This window comes from Hyperolius riggenbachi, chromosome 12, assembly GCF_040937935.1.
Source record: "Hyperolius riggenbachi isolate aHypRig1 chromosome 12, aHypRig1.pri, whole genome shotgun sequence".
NCBI classification, from domain to species: Eukaryota; Metazoa; Chordata; class Amphibia; order Anura; family Hyperoliidae; genus Hyperolius; species Hyperolius riggenbachi.
In genome coordinates, this window is record NC_090657.1 from 135,474,635 (window position 1) to 135,499,786 (window position 25,152).

Sequence of the window (25,152 nt, forward strand, 5' to 3'; positions counted from 1 at the left end):
CTTCATTCAGCTTTAGTCGCTGCTATGGCGATGATCGGACCTGACGTCTGACGTCATGCGCAGGCCCGATCCTCGCCATAGCAACGCCTGGTGGTGATGGAAGAGGCAGCAATCGGACAACATATGTACATGATGTACAAAAAGTTTTTTTTTTTTTTTTTTTTTTTTTTTTAAATCTCCCTGGGCCATGCTATCCCCACTGGCGGTAATGGACGACTTGACCTCGTCCATACTGCTCAGGAGGTTAAAGCACACCTGAACTGAGAGATATATGAAGGCTGCCATATTTATTTCCTTTTCAACAATGCAGATTGCCTGAATGTCCCACTGATCCTCTGCCTCAAATACTCTTAAGGTGGCCATACACTGGTCGATTTGCCATCAGATCGACCAACAGATAGATCCCTCTCTGATCGAATCTGATCAGAGAGGGATGGTCCATTCACCATCTGTGAAGCTGCCACTGCCGCCGTCCTACCTGCATACATTACCTGATCCGGCTGACGCGAGTCCCCTGGTCTCCGCTGTCTTCTTCTCCGCACTCGGCTCCTGGGCTCCAGCTTCACTTCCTGTCCAGGAAAGTTTAAATAGTAGATGGAGCTCTACTGTTTAAACTACCTGCTGGGACAGGAAGAAGTGAAGCCTGCCGGACTCTGAGCCCAGCGGAGAAGGAGCAGCGGTGACAGCGGGGACACACGTGGAACAGGTAATGTATTGCCGCTGTATTACGTCGGTCGTCGGACATTCGAACGCCGCTATCGACGCACTCTCGACCCGCCGGCGATCGAGCGAAATCTTCCGCACGAACAGGGACGATTATCAATTTCGGTCGGAAATTGATCATTCGGTCAACGTTTGCGCAACGATTTCCTAGCAGATTCGATCACAGTGATCAAATCTGCTGTAGATTGGCGGGAAAATCATTTGGTGTATGAGCCCCTTTAGCCATAGACCTTGGACTGAACAAGCATGCAGATCAGATGAAGTCTGACTGGATTATCCACATGCTTGTTTAACCATTTTAGCTTTTTGGACGTGACTTTCACGTCCGAAAGGCTGCTGCAGTGCTGTGCGCTCACGGCATTTGTAAGTCAGACAAATATAACATAACATTTATTTTTTAATTTTTTTTTTTCAATTATCTTTTTATTGTCAAAATTTTAGAAAAACATTAAACATATAGCATGTATAGTACAACAGCAGGTATACTCAAGAAACAACAGTATGAATGCATCAACAGTAATGCTAAAGTGACATATGATATGCATACTATCTACTGAATGCAGAGAAATCAAATAAGGTGTGTACGTTATCTGGTGGTGGTGTTTAAGGCCTTCCATGTAGACCAGGGATCCCAGACTGCATCAAACTGGGAGGTGGACTCCCGTATTGTGGAAGTAATTTTTTCCAGTGCATATATATATTGTATCCGGTTTATCAGAGCATCCCTAGGAGGCGGAAGGGATTTCCAAGTTTTGGCCAAAAGCGCTTTGGCCGCATTGCAGATTTGTCCCAAAAGTTTGTTCTGGTGTTTGGACAGGTGTGAATGGGGCCTATTAAATAGTGCTGACCATGGGTCTGGGGGAATTTGTCTGTCCAGCACTTCAGATACAAGCATATAACACATCTTCCAGAAATCTGCTAATAGTGGACAAGACCACCAACAGTGAACTTGGTCAGCAGTGGATGTACAACCACGAAAACAAGAGTCTGATGATAATAATCCCCATTTAAACAATTGTGAGGGGGTCCTATACCAATCCTAAAAAAAATTGTAGTTCCGTTCTTTAGTTGATACGTTTCTGGATGAGGTGGCCATTAGTGTTGGGTGAACAGTGTTCGCCACTGTTCGGGTTCTGCAGAACATCACCCTGTTCGGGTGATGTTCGAGTTCGGCCGAACACCTCATGGTGTTCGGCCTTTTTAGTTCGGGTTCGCCCGAACAGCTCAATGCCCAGCCGAACAGGCCGAACAGGGCCCCTGTTCGGCCGAACAGGGCCCTGTTCGGTCGAATACTGCCCCCCTATGGGGTCGCAGGCATAAGGGGGGAGCATGCCCCGGTCACGGGGGGGGGGGGGGGGGCGGAAATTCCCCCACCCCCTCCGCTAGCGCTCCCCCCTCTGCCCGCTTCCCCATACAAAAAAATTCCGTAAAGTTCAATAGTACCTTCAGTGGCTGGCTGGCACTGTGGTGTGAGTGAGTAGGAGGAGTCCGAGTAGGACACGTTGAGGCCGGGCAGCGGGCGGTTCAGCGGTAGTACCATTGTGGTACTTCCGCCCTTTCTCTGACCTCAGAAATTTAGGTTCTTTATTACGGACATAATGGGTCTCTTGTACAAAGATAAGATCAGCCTTTGCGTTTTTATAATATTGGGTGACTACTTTCAATGGACTGAAATCGGGAGGTTAAGGGCTGTGCTAGGCTATGTGGGCATTGAGAGCTGATTATATGTGGTGGAGCCATAATAAGGTTTTCATGGGGGAGCTAAGCTGTAGCATATTTGTTAAAGCATGGTTAGCTGAAGTGATGAACGCTCCCGTAAGCCTCTTTGGATGATTGTATTGGATGAGGATAATGATAAAGTTACACCAATAACACCAGATTGTGAAAATATAGAGCACATAACTTAATAAACATTTGTGCTGTTGTTCCTCAACTAGTTGAGGAGCATTTGTGTTGTACCATAAAACATTTTGATAACTAAGATAAACTATAACAGTGCAAAACCAACATAAAAACAGTATGAGAGACATATAACTGAATATCTCGAGTTAACAATAGAACTCCTGTGGTCCAATACCACAGATGGTTTGGAGGTCGTGACAACTAGCGACTGTGTGTTGTCTGGTAAATATAGCTAGAAACCATAGATCATAGTGTTGTCAAATGACAACAGATGTTAAAGAAAAACAGAAGCAAAGCATACAGAGCATGTGTGTGCTTCTTAAATCATAGAGAACTGATCAGCCATTCGATAATTTAAGTAGGGGAGTCTATAGACAGAGATTTCGAGGTTGTAGGAATTCTTGTCGGAGCTGACGTATTGGCCTTTTTAGGAGTAGAGTGAGGAGAGGTTGTTTGCCCTTCACGCCTGAGTCTCTTATTAGTGTTAAGAGTGTCCATGGGGGGGGGGGGGGTCTTCTTGTGTCTAGAGCAGGTTGTGTCTTTTTAACAGTTGGATGCCTTCTTGTAGAGTCGTAACTTGGAAGTGCTGATGGCCTAATTTCAGTTGTAATGCGAATGGGAATCCCCATTTATACTGGATGGCTTTGCGTTGCAAGATAGAGGTGACAGGCTTAAGAGAGCGTCTCTTATCAAGTGTAATCGGAGAGATATCAGGGAAAATTTGTATCTTGTACTCCCCCACCCCAGACTGACCAAGGTCCCGAGCTGCCTGTAAAATTGGAATTTTGACCTCTGTATAGTGAAGCTTTAAAATAATATCTCTCGGTTTGTCTCCTTGCTTAAAGGGTTTCAAAGCTCGGTGGATACGATCAAACCTAAAGAGTTCATCAGAACGGTCAGGGAGTAGAGCTTTAAACATTGCTATTATATATATAGTAAAGTCAATAATCGTTTCTGGAACCCCTTTAATCCGAAGATTATCTCTACGATTTCTGTTATCCATGTCTTCAATTTTTGAATCCTGGGTCACTTGTCGTTCTTCATAGGCGGACATCCTGTCTTGAATAGTATTAAAGAGAACCCGAGGTGTGTTTTAAAGAATGTTATCTGCATACAGAGGCTGGATCTGCCTATACAGCCCAGCATCTGTTGCTATCCCAAACCCCACTAAGGTCCCCCTGCACTCTGCAATCCCTCATAAATCACAGCCATGCTGTGAGGCTGTGTTTACATCTGTAGTGTCAGTCTCAGCTGCTCCCCCGCCTCCTGCATAGCTCCGGCCCCTGCCCCTGTCCCTTCCCTCCAATCAGCAGGGAGGGAAGGGATGCAGGCGGGGACTGGAGTTCTGCAGGAGGCGGGGAGAGCAGCAGACTGACACTATAGAGATAAACACAGCCAGCTCTGACAAGCTGTTTGTCAGCAGCGTGGCTGTGATTTATGAGGGATTGCAGAGTGCAGGGGGACCTTAGGGGGGTTTGGGATAGCAACAGAGGCTGGGCTGTATAGGCAGATCCAGCCTCTGTATGCAGATAATATTCTTCAAACCCACCTCGGGTTCTCTTTAACCGCATCTGCCGTGTCATCCATGCAGACCTCGAAAGCATGCGATCGCTCCCCTAGTTCATCAATTTGTGCTGAAAAAGTGTTGGTTGCATCTCGGATTTCTTTTCCGATAGATTCTTGTAAATCTGCTAAGAGATCCAAGATGTCTTTTAACTAGAAGTTTCTGTTAGAGGAAGCGCCATTTTCAGCCGTATGAGCTGTATTATCCTTTTGCGGAGATGTTTGAGTTTTGTTTATTTTGTCTCTTGGTTTAAAGAAGTCAGTCTGCGTAGGAGGTGCAGCTTTGGGATCCCCAGACTTGTTAGCCATATTAATAAGTAAAAGTGGAGAGCAGATGTTATAGGATAGTCAGTAATCTTCTAAATTTGGGCAGATCAAAGCTAGCTAGGTGTACACAGGCTCTGTATAGATCCAATTACATCATATTTTTAGGAAGTGAAAAAGCCTCTCATGTGGTTTTAATGTTATGGGTGACTGTATTTTTCAGCAGCTTATGCACATAATCATTCCTTGTAGTAGTGTATTGATGATGAGAGGTGTCAGAAACTCTAAGAAGAGCTAGCCTGTGTGTTTACACAAGTTAGGGCCTGGTCGTGCTGCTGAGGCCTGGGACTTAGTTAGAAGTGCTGGCTGGCCGGAAGTGAGGACTTAGCGCGGTAGACTGCGTGCGCTCTGCCCCACAGAGAAGATGTTCTGGGGCCTTTCGTGAGGCAGGTAGAGTGGGCAGTTTGTTGTAGTGTCTGCCAAGTATCAGGGCAGAGCGGGGACAAGCAGGTCGGAACAGGCCTACCGGAGTTGTGTGTGGTCCGTGCGCGGCGCCTCCTCTACACTACGAGGGGTCAATCCGCTCTTATCCGCTTCCACTGCAGAGAGCAGAGACTCCTGTGCGTGGTCCCAGCTGCTGATAAGGTGGATGTCCCCAAATTAAGCGGTACGGTGGTGGGGAAGCCGAGTGAGGACGGGAGCTAAGAGCAGATGCTGCCGTCCGCCGTCAACGCCAGGCCACGCCCCCATAACATTTATAATGAAATAACCACAAATGTCTTTTCTGTGCTCACATCATTGTCAGTTTTATTCAACCCCCAAGTGACATTCATTCTTAGAACTTAGTACAATCTCCTTTTCCAGTTATAACAGCTTTTAAATGTGAAGCATAGCTTGACACAAGTGTCTTGCAGCGATCTACCTCCAAGTCCACTAGAGCATGGTTGGAACATTTTGGAGTGGCCTTCGCAGTCACCAGACTTAAACCTGATTGAGAACCTCTGGTGGGACTTAAAGAAACCAGTTGCAGCGCGCAAGCCTGAGAATGTGACTGAACTGGAGGCTTTTGCCCATGAAGAATGGGCTAAGATACCCGTAGATCGCTGCAAGACACTTGTGTCAAGCTATGCTTTACGTTTAAAAGCGGTTTTAACTGGAAAAGGATGTTGTACTAAGTACTAAGGCCCGGTTCACATTAGCGTTCCCTGTCCGGATTCGCCGGGCTGGATCCGGACCGTATACTGTACAAACAGAACGTAAGTTCCGCATAGCAATGCAAAGGCTATGCAGGCGTTCACACGTGTCCGTTCCGTACAGTATGGAGCCGGACCGAATCCAGACTCCGGACACTTTTCCAAAATGCGCTATTTTTTTGGGTCCGGATCTTTGGCCCACGCACCCGGACCGGAGCTGGACCTGAGCCTGACAGCACCATCCGGAACACAGAAACCAATGGAAAACGGAAGGCACAGAACACACTGCCTACAAACACCTGACGTTCTACCCCACTTCCTATGCGTATCCAAGCTGCCATTTCGGATGGGGACACATGGGCCAAGCATGCCTGGAGTGGAGCAGCAGTGACAGACGTGCTGGAGCTGTTTGGCAGAATGTCGGAGGTGGAGGTGAGGCCTACAGCGGAGGAACCTGATTCTACAGGTGCACCAGGTGCAACTTCTGCTGACCCCAACATTTTTTTATTTAAATTTCGCTATTTTTTTGCCCACGGATCCGGATGGCAGCCTGATGCATGCCTGATGCAAACGGATCGGTGACCGTACGGTCTGGTCCGTTTGCATGGCAAAACGCAAGTGTGAATGGGGCCTTAGAATGAATGTCACTTGGGGGTTGAATAAAACTGATAATGATGTGAGCACAGAAACGATATTTGTGGTTATTTCATTATAAACTTTGTTATATTTGTCTGCCTTACAAGTGCCTCTTTGATTTAATTGTAAACAAGATGACTGAAATGATCAAAATCAATGTCAAACTGGCCAAACCACTCAATTTCAGCTGGGGTTGAATAATTTTGAACACAACTGTATTTAGCTTTAGATTTCCTTTAAGGTGGGTGATTCAGACGCTAAAATCATCCAAAGAGATTAGCAGGATGCAACGCAACTAGTATTGTTAAAAATGAAACAAATTTGGCCGTTTCCATATCCCTCAGTCCAAGTGTACTTTAACCAGTGTTCTATCCACGTACACACATTTTCTCCTACTCACTGTATCCTACCAGTAATACCAGGCTATGGTGGGGAATAGTGTCAAAAGTATTTGCAAAGTCAAAGTACACTACAGCTATTACTTTCACCTTACCTAAATTTGCATTCACTACTTCATAAAAACTGAGCATGTTAGTGAGAAAGGACCAGTCTTAATAAGCCCATGCTATTGGATTGAAATTAGATGAGTCTGTGTTGTATATTTTTTAAAAGCATCCTTTAGGATACCTTCAAATTTTTTATGGCCAAAAGTCTATCGTTTACTGGTTCTGATTTTTTTTTTCTACCCCTTTCTAAATAAGGGAAAAACATCAGCTTTACAGCATTCAAGGGGAACTGACCCACTTGAAAGAGAATCACAGAAAATAAGAGAAATAGGCTTATTGATAACTGAACTCAACTCCTTTAATACCCGGGGGAGGATGCCATCTGAGCCAGGTGCCTTATCTAACTTAAAGAGACACTGAAGCCAGTTTAAAAACTCCTTTTTACTTTTTATGTGAGGCATGTTTGCCCCTGTTAAAATGCCGCCATCCCGCGGCAGAACGAGGGGTCTTTAGCCCCCAAATCCCCTGGGGCACACTGCGGGGAGCGCTTCCGTGAGAGGCAGAGTTTTCAGCTGCAGCTCTGTCTCTCCATACGTCTATCAGCGCGTATCTCCGCCTCTCCCCGCCCCTCTGTCTTCTTTCACTGAGAGGGGCGGGGGAGAGGTGGAGATCTGCGGCTGATTGACACGCATGGAGGCAGAGCTGCCGCCGAAAGCGCTGCCTCCATGAGCAGCAAAATCCACGACCAAGAAAGTCGTGGATTTTGCAGGGGGGATTTTGGGGGTAAAGACCCCTCGTTCTGCCGTGGGATAGCGGCGTTTTAACAGGGGCAAACAGGTCTTACATAAATAAAAGGTAAAAAGCATTTTAAACTGGCTTCAGTGTTTCTTTAACCTTATTTGAACATGCACACTTTCCTGGGTAATGCTAAATAAACACAGTGCAATTTCCCGTCCGATTGATGGGAATTGGACTATTACTTCCGACTGGTCCAATCTGCTCCCGTTTGATTTTGATAACTTTGGAAAAACAAACCCATTATCCAGATTACTTTTTTATCAGATCATCAGATTATCTTTTTTTGGGATGGGCAATTAAATCGTGTCAATAAATACCAAACGGTATTTAAGAAATATTTGTTAATTCTCAACTGATTTTGCATACAAAAAATGCTTCGCGAATCAAGCATTTGCGAATCAAGTATACTATCACATAAATAAGGAATACCATTCCTTATTTTCTTCACTTTCTTAAAACAAGTGGTTTATACTTTAGCAGGAAGTGGACGCTGGCACACTCCTGTGCCAATTTCCATTTTGAGTTAGAGGGAGTGGTAGAAGATGGGAATTACCAAAGGAGATGTAAAGTTCTCTATAGAATCCATCTTGTCACAATGAGCTTCACATACGCGAAACTCATTGCAAAACAATTTCTTAGCAGCTAGCAAGGAAGCTTGTTTCTAAATGTCTGTCATTTCTCTAGTAGTGACAGTGCAGGACACTGCATAACTAATGGTAATATACCACATGTCTGCGCTGCCAACAGCAGTTTGAAATGTGGATACCCCTGTGCTTTCCAGTTAACTAAAACACTAAGGTTTTGAATTTTTGTGTTATATAACACAGATTCCTGCTTTTGTGGTGGTTCTGGACTGCGCAGGATGCTTTCCCATCTGTCTGGTATGAGTGTATATCTTTTGCTTGTCACCTTTATCATAAGAAAGCGATGACATTATGATCATATGTACAACAGCTTCCTCTGTGACATTTGTACCTTGCTGTGCTCCTACACATATTACATTAGCACATTCACTGAAACAGCCTGTACTTGCTGCACTGCAGACAGCACAAATATAGCTAATGTGTGACAACTGCCTTCTGGAGTCACAGATTGACAGCCACAAAGATAAGGGTTTAGTCACCTGACATAGATATACCAGACTGTATAATGGTAATGTCTTATCATTGCTAATAGGTATTACAAATCTTTCTATGTATGGAAGCTGATGTACATTTTTATTAAATTTAACAATGGTGTCCTCCTACTCCTAAAAATGTCTGTTTTAGATATCTGTTTTATTTTTTGTTTGAAAACTTAAAATGTAGATTTAACGTTTCATTGTCTCATATTGTGCTTAAAGGATACCCGAAGTGACATGTGACCTGAGATAGACATGTGTATGTACAGTGCCTAGCACACAAAATAACTATGCTGTGTTCCTTTTTTTCTTTCTCTGCCTGAAAGAGTTAAATATCAGGGATGTAAGTGGCTGACTCAGTCCTGACTCAGACAAGTGACTACGGTGTGACCCTTAGTGATGAGAAATTCCCATTTTTACCTTTTCTTGCTCTCAGAAGCCATTTTATGCTAGGAAAGTGTTTTATAGTTGGAATTTCTTATCAGTGAGGGTCACACTGTAGTCACTTCCTGTCTGAGTCAGGACTGAGTCAGCCACTTACATACCTGATTAACTCTTTCAGGCAGAGAAAGGAAAAAAAAGGAACACAGCACAGTTATTTGTGTGCTAGGCACTGTACATAAACATGTCTATCTCATCATGTCACATGTCACTTTGGGTATCCTTTAATAATGACAGTCTTTCTGTGTCCCAGAGCGAAAATATATAAACTATTGGCCATTTGTTATCTATCCTGTTATCTAGCTGTTCTCTTACAGGCAATAGTTTTTTATGGCTTTAATTTCCATATCAGTGAGGGTTACGCTGTATTCTGACTAGGTCCTGTCTGGCCAGAAACTTTCACTCTCATACCTGAATGTTTTGGCCAAAAAAGAAAAAAGGCTCATAGCCTAGTTATTTGTATGCTTGGCACTGTACATACACTTGTCTATCCCATCATGTCACTTAAGGTTCACTTTATAGAAGGACTCCTGGTTTCAAAGAAATCCACCATATGTGATCCTGGCCCCCCCTCTAAATAGAGCTATAAATAAATACCTAGCAAGGAAATCAGCAGCGCTACTTAAAAACAGACTAGTGCCTACCTGCAAAAGAGTGCAAGCCCCACTTGTGGGGTCGAATACACACCGAGCAGACACATGACCTGTCTACCACTGGAGGATGTTGGTTTCCTATAACAGCTTGCATGCAACCTATTAAGTACTCGTCCCTCCCACTGCGAAGAAGTCAATCCTCCATGGGAGGGGCCTAACACTAACTAAATCCTAACCTATGTATATGCATAGCCTGGGTGCGCTACCAAGTAAAATTGAAAAATCAAAAATTGCGCAAAAGGTGGATCAGCGCAACACCAGGCCGCCTCCGAATGGCCTCCAATCAGAGATGCGCTGAGCCCCCCAGGAACTACAAACGCACCAAGTGGGGCTTGCACTCTTTTGCAGGTAGGCACTAGTCTGTTTTTAAGTAGCACTGCTCATTTCCTTGCTATGTACTAATTTAATTCGTTTTTGGTCAGCTGCTCCCATTTGACTGCCATGCTTTTGGTGTATATGCAGAGCTTCTGTTTGGGTTCAAGGTGCGTTTGTAGTTCCTGGGGGGGCTCAGCGCATCTCTGATTGGAGACCATTCGGAGGCGGCCTGGTGTTGCGCTGATCCACCTTTTGCGCAATTTTTGATTTTTCAATTTTACTTGGTAGCGCACCCAGGCTATGCATATACATAGGTTAGGATTTAGTTAGTGTTAGGCCCCTCCCATGGAGGATTGACTTCTTCGCAGTGGGAGGGACGAGTACTTAATAGGTTGCATGCAAGCTGTTATAGGAAACCAACATCCTACAGTGGTAGACAGGTCATGTGTATGCTCGGTGTGTATTCGACCCCACAAGTGGGGCTTGCACTCTTTTGCAGGTAGGCACTAGTCTGTTTTTAAGTAGCGCTGCTCATTTCCTTGCTATGTACTAATTTGATTTGTTTTTGGTCAGCTGCTCCCACTTGACAGCCATGCTTTTGGTGTATATGCTGAGCTTCTGTTTGGGTTCAAGGTGCGTTTGTAGTTCCTGGGGGGGCTCAGCGCATCTCTGATTGGTGGCCATTCGGAGGCGGCCTGGTGTTGCGCTAATCCACCTTTTGCACAATTATAAATAAATACCGTAGATTAGGATAGGTCCAAAAAACACAAATATAAAGAAATAAAAACAATTGTACACATTGAAACTTGCCTTCTTCGTAGACACCAAGTATTTGATAAGAAAAGGTTTTTGTTAAGCACTAAATACAAGGAATGTAGAGGAAATCTCCCCAAAGGGATAGCTGTCACTGGAACAGGTGTCTTTCTGTGAGATTTATGCCCAACTTTTGTTCCAGTGACAGCTGTAGAATATTAGAATTCACATCACTTTCTATCCCAGTTCCAACTGTAAAAAGGACAGAACGTGTGAATCAGTTCATCTTTGTATTCAGCACTTCGTAGCTAAGCTATGCCAATGAACTGGACACCTCGTGTGGATAGGTAAGTATAGATCCATTTTCAGGGCCAGAAAGATCAAGGTAAATTTAAAGAGGAACTGTAACCAAGAATTGAACTTCATCGCAATTAGTAGCTGATACCCCCTTTCCCACAAGAAATCTTTACGTTTTCCCGAATAGATCATCAGGGTGCTCTGTATGGCTAATATAGTGGTGACACCCCCACCACAGTGTGAAGTCAACACCCAGGGTCTAAGGCAGAATGCATTGAAGTCAATGAAAAAAAATAATCACTCTATTGTCGTGGCTACACTCCCCCGTCATATACTGTGTTTGTGCAGTAAGCTGAAGCCACTAATCCACAAGCCGCTCCATGCTACTGTGCACATGCAGCTTTACTTGTGCAGGCACAGTATGGCAGCACTCTTGCACAAAGAAGGGCACAGCCACGGACTAAAAGAGGGTCCCAGCGAGTAGTGTTAGGATCTAGGAGAACGTGTAAAACCTCTAAAGCAAACCTGGACTGGCAGTAAAAGTTTCAAAGAAACTCAAAAAACAGATTGAAATAATATTTCTAACAGGCAAGGAAATGATCCCTGGCTCCATGTTACAAAAGGTAATTTAATCTGGGTACAAGCTAGAATTACTCCATTGCTTTTTCAAAATCCAACCCAAAGGCTTCAGAATTAGTTTCAGCAATAAAGTGAACATAAATACAGAGAGACATTGGCCCATATGCAATTAACTTTTTTTCTCCTGAGTTTTCTCCTAGCTGATATTTTCATCAATAAAATGCCCTTTATACCACCAACAAGCAAGAAAATATTTAAAATAATTTTGATAGCATCTTTTCACCTACTTTTTGGTAATTTTTTAATTGTAAAATGCTGGAAAATAATTTTAAATGGAAGATAAAAAAAAATCTTTAAGGAGAAAACTCAGGATAAAAAGTGAATAGAATAAGGGCCAGCAAATCTGGAATAGGTCGTTTTAAACTGTCTATCATGTCTCAAAGCTTTCCCATAAAAATTCACCATGTTCGGATCCAAATAATGTGAGGATTGCTGTGAGGCTATTGAATCAGCGCTTGTGTTATTTCAAACCGATGTATTTAACCACTACTGGACTGCCAGTAGTATTAAAACGTCCTGTTGGTTGCTCTTAATAGACGTTCAGTGTTTCAGACGCTCTTGCATGCGCGCGGGTTCCTGCAGTTGCACGCGCACCTGTACGTGCATGCGCATCCGCACACGGGTTTGCACTTTAAAAGTGAGAACTTGGGGCTTCCTACAGCCCCTGGCAGCCTATCCGTCCTTTGCCATCCTTTGCCACAGCTCCGATGTCCTGGGATCCCTTCCGATGTAGATGCCTGCGTTAGCACGTGACCGTGGTGCTTACGATTGCGCTCATGTGGCCTGGAGCATTCTGCGCAGATGCAGTACTTCTGCACCTGCGCAATATGTTCCAGGCCATGTGAGCATGATCACGAGCTGGGCGGCCACGCGCTTGTGCAGGCGTAAAGGATGCTGATTTGACAAGGTTGGCATCTACAATGGAGGCAGAACTGCGGCGAGGGACAGATAGGCTGCCAGGGGCTGAAGGAAGCCCCAAGTGTTGTTGTTTTGTTTTTTTTCCCCACCTTGCATTTGACCTTAAAGGCAGGATACACATTTGCGGGGCCGTTTTCCCCTGCATTTCTCCGGTCTCTGTTGTCATTTGCACTTTTGTGTTCAAGCTTAACGTGTACGTTTAACCGGGAACATTTCCGCATTTCTGTAGGCAGGTACGTTATGCGAATCTGCACGTCATGGGGAATAAAGCAGAAAGTTGTGCAATTTAAAAATGCGTGGAAAAACGCGAACGCATAACGTGACCAGTTGTGACACACGTTTCTCACACAAGGCTATTGACTTCAATAGCCTGTAGAATCATGCGCATTTTGTCGTTAATGGCAAAATGCACACAAACACGTCTAGTGTGTTCCCTGCCTAAAGGGGAACCTTAACTAAACTAATAAAGATTTTCACTTACCTGGGGCCTCTACCAGCCCCGTGCATAAAATTTGGGGTGTTTGAAATCTTAGGCCTATGACATTTCAATTTTTATTGCTGCAAACTGAATGAAAGGAAATAAAATTATTTTTATATACTCTGTACCAAAATAAAACACTTGTAAAAAAAAAAAAAAAAAAAAAAAAGTGACAGAATTGAAAAGTGAATACATAAATAGTTACTTTAGGGACTTGGTATTTTAAATATGTATGCCATGAGGGTGTATTATTCTTATTTTTGCTAATAAGGGCTTGTAATCATTGATAGTGTGCAGTGCGAAAACGAAAACCACAACTTAGAAAAAATACACCTTTATTTCCAAATAATATATTGTCACCATACTTTGTACTAGGGACATAATTCAAAACTTGTGATAACCAAAAGAAATTGGCAGATAAGTGTGGGTTTTATGTACGGTAGCAGTGTGTGTTTTAAAACTATAGTGGATGGAATTGGATAAATTGTGTATTTTTTATCATTTTTTTTCATTGTTTGTCCCTTTTTAAAATGGATAGAAAGTAAAGTAATTACTAAAAACAAATATCACCCCCAAAAAGTCAAATTTGTGGCAAAAAAAACAAACAACTTGTGATAAGTATTGAAAAGAAGTTATTGACAAATGAAAGGGGAGAGCATTGACAGGGGAAAACTGCTCTGGTCCAGTAGGACACACACACGCACGCGCACACGCACACACACGCACGCACATATTATAGAACTCAATTCAGTACGGCTCAGGTATACAAATGGGCTACATTAACAAAAATTCTCATAAATGAATTATTTATCACCTAATTGATAAAAAAAAATAACCTTTCAGCACATGTACAAGTAAAATAATCACTCAAAGCAAGTTGTTCCTGTAACTTCATTTCAATATTAGTTTTCTTACCTTAATTATATTATATTTTTGCTCTTTTGGTGCTTAAAAAAGTAACAGAGATGAGGTGAAAATGGAGGAAAACAGGTGAAAAAGCTTTGTGAATCATGCCCATTGTGTTATATCAGGGGTCCCCAAACTTTTCCGGTCAAGGGCCGGGTCAACATACTTCAGACTGCTGGAGGGCCAGAGTATACATAAAATGATGTAGAAAAATATAACCTTGAGCCTAGGTATTGTAGACAGCGCCTATTAACATGGGCAGCCCTCATGTCTACCCATTTAATAAAAGCAGATGTTATGCTCCCAACACAGCATGTGCAGATAGTATGACCCCCAACACAGCATGTGCAGATAGTATGCCCTCCAACACAGCATGTGCAGATAGTATGCCCTCCAACACAGCATGTGCAGGTAGTATGCCCTCCAACACAGCATGTGCAGGTAGTATGCCCTCCAACACAGCATGTGCAGATAGTATGCCATCCACCACAGCATGTGCAGATATCGTGACCCTAACATAGCTAGTCATGTGAGCCGTAATGTCACCCAATGGCCTACAAAACCCTGCAGCACAATCTCACCCATATACACAAGATCACTATAGCAACGTATACAGCACAACCCTCCATTTCCCCTTCACAAAGAAACCATAACATTCCTGCACAGCACTGCCCAAAATATGTGATTATGCTTGTTACAAGTCATTCCCTCCACCCAGTAACCCAGAAGCAAGCAAGTAACAGCTTTCTTGTTTTCATGAGGAAGGGTGGTACCAGAACTGCTATTCTATATTCAGGCCACCAATATTTAAAGATGCAGTGGACCACATCGATAAGTAATACATTTTGTGAGAGGGGGATCGGAAAAGAAGCCTCAGGGGGGCCGCATTTGGCCCGCAGGCCTTAGTTTGAGGACCACTGTGCAGCAGTTAGTTATTTTGAAATTATTCTCAAACATCCTGGTGGGGATATTTCTTAAAGATATTTTTTTAAATAATTTTTATACTAATTTTTCTTTAACTGTTGAGGCTGTTGCTGCCTACCTCATTAATATAAACATTTTTCCTAAATGCTGTTGTCAGGAGCACTTTTCCCTAACATTATGCAGCATAGGTCTCTGAAGTCTGAATAACCAGTAGCCTCTTAGGGTCCAAAGATTTGTTGACCTATAGAGGTATAGTATATATTAAACACCTCTATAGTTTATGATTGAAAGGGCTATATGGTTAATCCAAAGTACCATATATAGATAAACAATTCATCCATTGATTTCTCATGTTTACAGTAATTTTGAGACAATACAGGATTACTGTTAGAATTTCAGAATGCCTATATTCTCGTATCTTAGAAATGTCTCCAGTTTACTATACGTAGCGTGAATAAAGTTGACTTCAAGCATAAATGTATTGTCTTACATTTGACCCATTTAAAGAGGAACTGCAGTGAAAATAACGTAATTAATAACATTGCTTATTTTTTTACAATATCAATTTATACATGTATACATTTTTTCCTCAGTGTTTGCACATTGTAAAATCTTTCCTCTCTCTATTTCACATTCCGAAATTTATCACAGGTGGCAACATCTTTTGTCCTGCCAGGTGATCTCTGGTTACTGAGCATTCTATGCACACAGGGAGATACTGCTTGCTTGACCCTTGGAAACAGCTATTATTTCCCACAATGCAATCAGGTTCACAGACTCCTAACCATAGTAGTGGCTGCTCCACCAGCATAAGTAATGCACAGTAATTATGGGCATACGCTACGGGAATATTACCGTGCACTGTGTATGCTCTGTTTTATTAACACAATTTGATGAATCAACTCCAGTGTCTTAGGAGAAGGAGGGGAGTCAGAAAACTCTCCTGATACTGTTGTTCCTATGAACATCGCCATTAGCATCCATTGTTTTTTTTTCCACACATTCCCCCCTTCTTTTAGTTAGAATCATTACTTCCCAGCTGAGCCAAACTTTCATATTTGCTTCAGTCTGCTAGCAAAAGGCCCTAAGAGCAGAATGACATGGAGGGCAAATTAGACATCGCTAACATCAAAGCAGCATCATGGGTTAGTACTCACATCTTCATCTGTTTTGGCAGTGAGGATATGTTGTTGGTGCTAACCCTATCATCATTTCTTAAAGCGGTCTACCACCCAGCATTACAACTTTGCTTTAACCAGTTTCCGACCGTGTCACGCCGATGGCCGCGGCGGCAGCCCCAGGAATTGGCGTAAAGTCCTGGGGCTGTAATTTGCATGAGTTCGCTGCGCGCGAATCTCATGCTCGGAGGGCGGAGCTCCGCCCCCTCTTCAGTCTCCGAGCGGCTATTGCCGCTCGGCAGACATTTACACTGCGCAGCGCTGCGATTAACAGCAGCGCTGCACTGGGGACAGCCGTGTGACACGGCTGTCCCCCTGGGGGACAAGAGAGCGATCGGCTCTCATAGGCAGAAGCCTATGACAGCCGATCGCCGTAATTGGCTGGTTCTGGGGAGGGAGGGAGGGGAGGTTTTTAAAGACCGTTTTTTTTTTTTTTTTTTTTAAAGCAGGAACAATAATATTATTAAAAAAATAAACATGGGGGGAGCAATCAGACCCCACCAACAGAGAGCTCTGTTGGTGGGGAGAAAGGGGGGGGATAACTTCTGTGCGGTGTTGTGCAGCCCTGCAGCTTGGCCTTAAAGCTGCAGTGGCCAATTTTACCAAAAATGGCCTGGTCACTAGAGGGGTTTAGCCCTGCAGTCCTCAAGAGGTTAAAAGATTGCTTACAGCTTAGAAACTATTATGCCAGATTTTTTTTTAAGCAGAAATTCACTGAATGGGTTAAACATGACATTTTAGTTTTGCATTTAGCTAGAAATCCGCATCAGTGCTGAGGTTTAGTTACAAATGTATCTTTGTTTGGAATGCAAATAGACCTCTGAAAAACCTGTCTGGAAAGCCCTCTGTGCTCTCTCAGAGAGGGGTTTGTTTATTTACATTGTAAATAGATACATTTGTATCTAAACCTCAGCACAGAGGAGGATTTCTAGCTAAATGCAACACTTTGACATACCTCGGTGTAAAAGATGGGGGTGGCCAATATGTGAGGTAAAATTTGATGGACTTTGGCCCAGTTTAGGCTAGAGGCATCGCAACTCGGGTGGAGAGCAATACTGACATTTCCCAGAAAAGACATTTACAGCAGGTCCAACGTCTGCTTTTTCTGGGAGATGCTGAAGATAGTTGCAATGAGAAAAATCAATTTTAACATGCCACAGCTAGCATCCAGCAATTCATCCGCTTGATTACGTCTGAGGTGGCTCCAATTTTCATGTACATATGTTACCCGCTGTGACACACATATGTTTACTCAGCCACAGATGATGCATTCTAGCAGCACTTTTAACAAAGAGATAAAAAGCGGCATGCATCTGTTCCTAATATATATACATAAACATCACACTGTTCCCTGGAAATCATCCCCCTACGGGAATAGCGAAGAAGTTCTCTGTGGCATTACTGGGAACTGATGTGATAAGCAGATAATTCTCCCCCCATAATGTACAGCTGATAGGATGAAAGAGACAGAAAAACCCCACACGTACAGTCAGAAATCATGTCCTATTTATAAGGGCTTATTTTGTTTTCTTCTGAGGTCACCAAGGCTTAAGGACATGCTGTATTGTGTTTAGGGACCATGCTTCATTTGATATTTGCACTTGTACACAGCTTGGAATCTGGGGTCACTGTAGTCATTGTTATGCCTGAGGCGTCAGTTGAAATGCCATGTGCACTCGTCATGCCTTACACAATCTACCATAAATATTTCCACTCCACACTAGAAGGCAAAACAGAAGCTGCCACATTATACCCTGCTGTATAACCACAGATGTTTATGTTAAAGCAGACTTCTACGTAAGGCATACTTCAAATGAATGTGACATTTGCATGTTTTCCACAGTATGGGGTTGATGCAGTAACAAACTTGTTTGTGCAATTACCATGCTATATTTTTACCATATGGCATTGTGTGAAATTTAGCACATAATGCACAAAACCTTAATCACACATTTTGTCCTATGCTAATCGATGTTCTTTCATTCTTTAGGGCCTGAGCCCACTAACGCAGTTGTGCGCAGTTGTGTCCGCTTTTCAGTAACACATCAATGTTAGGCCTCGTTCACATCATACGCGCTTCCGTGCGGATATGGAAGCGCGTATGATGTGCTGAAATGCAGGAACGGCAGAAGGGCATAGACTGCCCTTCTACTGTTCACATCTACTGCGCTGCGCAGCAGTACGATGGGCTGGGAAGTGCTTGCGTACTGCTGCCTGCATTTTGCCCGCACCGCAGAGCTGATCCCATCACTGTCAATGGATGGGATTAGCAGGGCAGCGGCGCAGATGGCATGCGATCGGATGCGCTGCGTTCCGTTCGCACAGTCATCTGCGTTGGCTAGATGTGAACGAGCCCTTACAGATGCTGAAAAGCGGACAGAAGCAGATACAACTGCGCACAACTGCATTAGTGGGCTCAGGCCCTCCGTTATGCTTGTGAACATCTGCAGTACCAAATCTACAAATTATATGTTTGCATAAATGATTGTAAACTTAAATGACAAAATTGCCCTATATTGTCAATTATGAAGGCTCACTGTATAGTATAGTAATGTTACATAAATCCCCACATCCCCATGATGATAAAATATACAGTTTAAAGGCCTGAACGGAAGGGGGAAAAAATCCATATGGTATATTCATAACCATGCACCTTCTGTGGAATTAAAACTTAACATTTATCTTAAGGTGGCCACTAACGATCCAATTTCTAGGGAAAAATTGTTTGAGCAATCAGCTAATTCTGATCGGAAGAAAAATTGTTCACTACACCATCAATGAACCAATCTTTGCTTCCCATCTATCCCAGCCAGCAAGAAAATAGAAATTTTGGTTTGATAAAAATTCGTCCAGACAACTATTTTCATAATCATTTGTGCCCATCCATCAACTGAGAATATTTACAACCAATCAGAATTTCTGATCACTCAAACAATTTTTTGCTAGAAATTGGACGTTAGTGGCCACCTTTACACTGTTTAATATCTGATATCCTAAACAATTACATATTCATGTACCTTTCTAAATAACATTACACATTGGAGATTATTCTTATTCAAAGCTAGGTGCCAAAAAACGCCCTATGAGCTTTTGAGCAGTGAAATGTTTGCCTCTACGTTACCCCAGGATATATTTAAAACCCTGAATAATGAATGGTACAAGTAAAAATGTATTGGCAATTCCAGAAATACTCAATGCATTTTGAGAAACGGAGTTCACTTCTTAACCAGTTCACCCCCAATGGTTTTTACCCTAACGGACCAGAGCAATTTTCACCTGTCAGTGCTCCTCCCTTTTATTCCCTAATAATTTTATTACCACTTATCACAAGAAAATGATCTATACCTTGTTTTTTTCGCAACCAATTAGGCTTTCTGTGGGTATTACATTTTGCTAAGAATTTTTTTTTATTCTAAATGCATTTTAATGGGAAAAATACAAAAATAAAGGAAAAAAAAATCATTATTTCTCAGTTTTCAGCCATTATAGTTTTAAAATTAAACATTCTTCTGTGAATAAAACCAACACATTTTATTTGCCCAGTTGGCCCGATTATTAAACCGTTTAAATTATGTCCCCATCACAATGTATGGCGACAATATATTATTTTGAAATCTGGGTGTTATTTTTCTGGGTTTTTTAACTGACAATTTCCTGTTTGTGTGAATGGACGCGGACCGCTGTTCACGGTCACGTTCATTCACTTCAGCCATTGCAATTGGGTGGAGGACCGCTCGGTCCTCTTCCCCAATCACTTAGCACGGGATCCCGATGGAAACGGCGGTGGTAGCGGCGCGCACACGTGTGGAGCGGCGGCGGGAACGCCCGAGGTATTAAAACGTCATGTTGCCATTGACAGGCTAAAGCATGACGTTTTAATATGATACATTGTCATTAAATGGTTAAGGAGAAGCACTTGGACAAGTGGCATGAGTCTAAAAACAAAAACTTAAAAAAAAAAATTAAATAGGAAGTCAAGAGTGTGTGTGTGTAGTTTGTATACCAGCCTCTGTCTCCATAATCAATATTTTTCATAACTGATTACTGCAGTGTTTGTAAGTGCTGTGCAATAAAAGGGATAATTCTCAGAAATTTGTGCCCAAGTTCACAGTGGGATGTTAAAGTTGGCCCTTATAAACCTTTATAACACAGAATAGGGCACTGCAAATAAAAATTGATGTGCCATTCACAGTGCACATGTTGAGTTGAGGTGTAACTTGCTGGGTTAGGCTGAAGCAGTGCATACAGTGTGTTAAAACTATATTTTGCAGACTTTACAGTGTTTGCACATGCGCGCTAATATCTGTAGCAGGTGCAGAGTAAATAAGTTAATCAATTTACTGTATAACGCTATGCAACCTAACGTGTGCCACTGCAGTCTGTGTTGTGCGATTTAGTGTTGCTTTGTGCGCCCTTAAATATCACACCACAATGCAACATCCCACTGTGAACTCAGCCTTTCTCTTTTTTTAAAAAAAAGAAGACTTAAAGGGAACCTTAACTGAGCTGTTGGATGGATGTTTCCTTTTACACAATACCAGTTGCCTGGCAGTCCTGCTGATCTCTTTGGCTGCAGTAGTGGCTGAATCACACCAGGAACAAGCATGCAGCTAATCCAGTCTGACTTCAGTCAGAGCGCCTGATCTGCATGCTTATTCAGGGGCTTTGGCTGAAAGTTTAAGAGACACAGGATCAGCAGGAGAGCCAGGTAACTGGTATTATTGTAAAAGGAAAAATCCATAACCTTCTCAGTTTGGGTTCCCTTTAAAGTGTTAGTGTATTTACTTTTAAAGTGTCCCTGTAGTGATATGGACACGGAGTTTACCATATTTGTTGCTATTTAATAAATACCCATTGCCTGGCTGACTCTTCTGATTTGTCAGGCTTCAGGACTGCCTGAATCACACACCTGAAACCAGTACAGTACAAATGAGCCAGCCATTGTGGGGTTTGGCCACTTGAACAGTACCAGCCTGCAGAGTGCATGACATAGGGGGCTCCTTAAGGGAGGGGGGTAGAAATCCTCCCCTTTGAAAATCTATTTGTCCATGTCAAGGATAAAGGACTCAATCCATCAGGAAATATCCAATCTTCAATCTTGACCTCCCACCCACTCACAACCTACTCCTCCTCCACCCTATCCTCCACTCACCTCCTTCACTCTTACTACCACTGAGGAAGTCAACCACCTACTGCAGACTTCCCATACTACTACCTCCCCCCTTGACCCTATCCCTTCTGATCTACTTCAGCCTCACTTCATGGATCTGGCCCCAGTCCTCACTACCCTGTTTAAGCTCTCCCTATCCACAGGCACCTTCCCCTCAGACTACAAGCAGGCCACAGTACTGCCCCTGCTCAAGAAACCCTCCCTCGACCCCTCGCTACCCTCCAACTACCGCCCGATCTCCCTCCTCCCCTTCGCCTCAAAACTCCTTGAGCATCTGGTTCACAAACGCCTGACCCAGTACCTCAATGCCAACTCACTACTAGACCCACTGCAATCTGGATTTCGGCCTGCCCACTCAACCGAAACGGCTCTCACCAAAGTGGTCAATGACCTTGCCTTAGCTAAAGCTGAAGGTAAATACTCCATTCTCCTCCTCCTTGACCTTTCAGCAGCTTTTGATACAGTAGATCATCCCCTACTCCTCCAGTCCCTGCAATCCATGGGCATTCACGATCTCGCCCTGACCTGGTTTTCATCCTACCTCTCCAACCGCTCCTTCACGACCTCCTTCAATGAGTCCTCGTCCACCCCCAACCACCTCTGTGGGAGTCTCCCAAGGCTCGGTCCTTGGCCCCCTACTGTTCTCCCTATACACATCCTCCATTGGCAAGGTTATCTCCTCCATATGTTTTAACTATCATCTGTATGCAGATGACACCCAAATCTACCTCCACACCCCTGACATATCCACCACTACCATGGACAAGGTCTCCTCCTGCCTATCTGCCATCTCCTCCTGGATGTCCGCTAGGTTCCTGAAACTAAATCTAGACAAAACGGAATTTATGATCTTCCCACCCCAGTCATCCCTGGACCTCCCAGATGTGCAGGTCACTGTTAACCACACTACCATTCGCCCTACCTCTCAAGCCCGCTGTCTGGGTGTCACCCTGGACTCCGCACTCTCCTTCACTCCCCACATCCAAATTCTCACAAAGTCCTGCAACTTCCACCTTCGTAACATCTGTAAAATTCGCCCTTTCCTGACCTCTGCCACCACCAAACTCCTCATCCATGCCCTCATAATTTCCCGCCTCGACTACTGCAATGCCCTTCTGTCTGGTCTCCCTATGACCCGAATAGCCCCACTGCAGTTTAACATGAATGCGGCAGCCAGAATTATCCACTCCTCCCATCGCTCCACCAGGGCGGCTCCCCTCCGTGAATCCCTCCACTGGCTTCCTATCCAGTCCAGAATCAGATTCAAGATATTGTCTGACCTACAAATCCGTCCACAAAACCTGTCCAACCTACATTTCTGATCTTACTCAGAGATACACACCAAGCTGCTCACTCAGCTCCTCCAATTGACTTCGCCTGACCGTCCCCTGCATCACCCAGTCCCATGCACGCCTCCAAGACTTCTCAAGAGCCGCTCCAACACTATGGAACTCCCTACCTCCACCCATTAGGGCAGCCCCCTCCTTCAACACCTTCAAGAAGGCCCTCAACACTCACCTTTTCACTCTGGCCTACCACCCCTCACAATTGCTCTAAACCCACAGCTGAACTCTGGTCCTCTACCTCTCGTGTCCCTACCTCTCCCTCTAGATTGTAAGCCTTTGGGCAGGGTCCTCCTCCTTTTGTGTCCTACCTGATCATGCACCTCCATTACTGTGCACTCATGCTATGCATTTGAGTGAACCTAATTTGCCTAATCTCCATGCTCCCATCCAGTGACTGACTAAGCATTACCTTGTACTCATACTGTGCTGGGTGATCTGGTATGCATTGATTCTTGTATTGTCATATTGCTGTTTGTCACCCCTAAATATTGTCTGTAACCTAAATTAATGTCCAGCGCTGCGTAATATGTTGGCGCTTTATAAATACAATAAATAATAATAATAAGCATTGTAATAACTGCTTCTAGTGCTGGAAATTTGGGCTCCTGCACCAGCTATGGAGCTTCAATGCCAAATCTACCACAATAATAAGTGCGGCTGTAGGTGCGCCCAGTGGACAATTTGAGTGCTGGATATAGCTGAAGTGGTGGGGCAGTGGAGATTGCAGTGGAAATAGCAGAGGTGGCATAGTTTACCAGTTGTGAGTGTGTTGGTGCTGGATATTGTTACAAATAGGTAGGGGTAGGTTAACGTTAGTAGATATGGATTAGTGTTTGGCTCAAAAGCGGTAGGTTAGTGTTTGGAGTAGATAGAGGGTGGAGGGTTTTTGTGAGAGGAACTGTAGGTATATATATTTACTCTCTATCTTCTTCTGTGTTTTTGCTTTACTCTTCTGTGTATTTACACATCTCCTTCTGTACAGTTCTATTTTTATTAAAATTTTCCATTTATTTTGTTCTCCTACAAACTTCTTTTCCTTTAGACTTTGTCTTCTGTTGTTGTTTTCTTTTGTCTCCTTTCTTTTAAAATCATGTTTGAAGAGTCACTCATGGCACATCTGTTTTTGCTGTACCCAACCACAATCCAAATGGGGCCCTGACAAGAAGCATCGTTGAATCTTATACTTGGTTCTCCTACTGATCTATTTGTTCCATTGAGAATCCTTCCTATCGAGGACTTACTTTGGTCTGGTCAAAAATATGTGCATCTCCAGCAGAAGATAAAGTTTTATTTGCTAGGATTTCAAGTTATGCAGAAATAGCAGAGAGATATGTAGATGAAACATAAATAAATACAGTATATAGAGAGAGACTTTGTTACAAGAAGGAAGAATCTGGGCACTACCTTCATTGATGCAAAGTTCATTATTTGTACCACATCCAGCAAGATGATATACATACATTATCGCGGTGGTGTTGGTGGAATATATACTTAGGTTATCATCAAGCCGGCACAATGGCATGCTTGGTCTGTGAACACGTGTCCTTTTGAACGTGAGCGGGCTGTTATGCCTGCCCGATCACAACCTAAGCAACCATTCCACCTACTCTGACGTGACAATGTACAGTATGTAGATCACCTTGCTGAATGTGATGCAAATTAAGAGCTTCACATCAATGAAGGATGTGCTCAGATTCTTCCTTTTTTTGACAAAGTGTTGATTCTCTGTGTAATCAGCCCTTCATCCATGATCATGTCAAGACCGAAGCCTGATCCATTTCCGCAGCGAGTGGCTTTGGTCTGATGCTCCTGCTGTACTGAGTGCCGAGCCGAATACCTCTACCAGTTTTTTAGTATTTAGATAGAGCTGGTGGGACAGTTTTAAACTCTTTACAGAACCATCTGCACATTCTTGTATGCATAGATATGAACCATGACTGATTTTGAAGAACCCTGTTTTGGGGCACCGTTGAAACGAATACATGCAACATGAATACACACCTCATGCTATGGTAACAAGTATGTGTCTTTGCATAAAAAGCTTTCTATGCATGCGCAATACATGTGAATAGAGAAACAGTATGCCCTGGAAGATAATTGCACATAGCATGTGGGAAGGAGAATGAAAAAAGGAGGGAATACTGTATTAAAGGTGATGGGAAGAATGGTTAAATAAACCAAAACCCAAGCGCAGCATACCTCAACCACAAGTGCTCTAACCACCAATCCACTACTCCAAAAAGCTACCGGTACTTGTTAATTTGCTTAACACTAGTACTTTAGAACTTTACAAAGACACTAAACAATTCGCATTAAGGGTTTGTTCACACTGATGTTTACTGGGCAACATTTTTAAGCATATCTGCAGCCAATTAAACACCGATATTCAGGGACATAATTTCCATACCTGGATTTATTTTTTATTTTTTTATTTATTTTTTTTTACATCGGTTTCATTTTTGTTTTTATTTACTTGTTTGGACACTGTT

General features: G+C 43.3%; 1 protein-coding gene across 4 annotated transcripts in view; it reads left to right on the plus strand.

The window, feature by feature from the left end:
• The window catches only part of CDH22 (cadherin 22), an 804,629-nt gene that overhangs the window by 70,908 nt on the left and 708,569 nt on the right, over positions 1 to 25,152 (plus strand). The gene's annotated exons all lie outside the window — the stretch shown is intronic.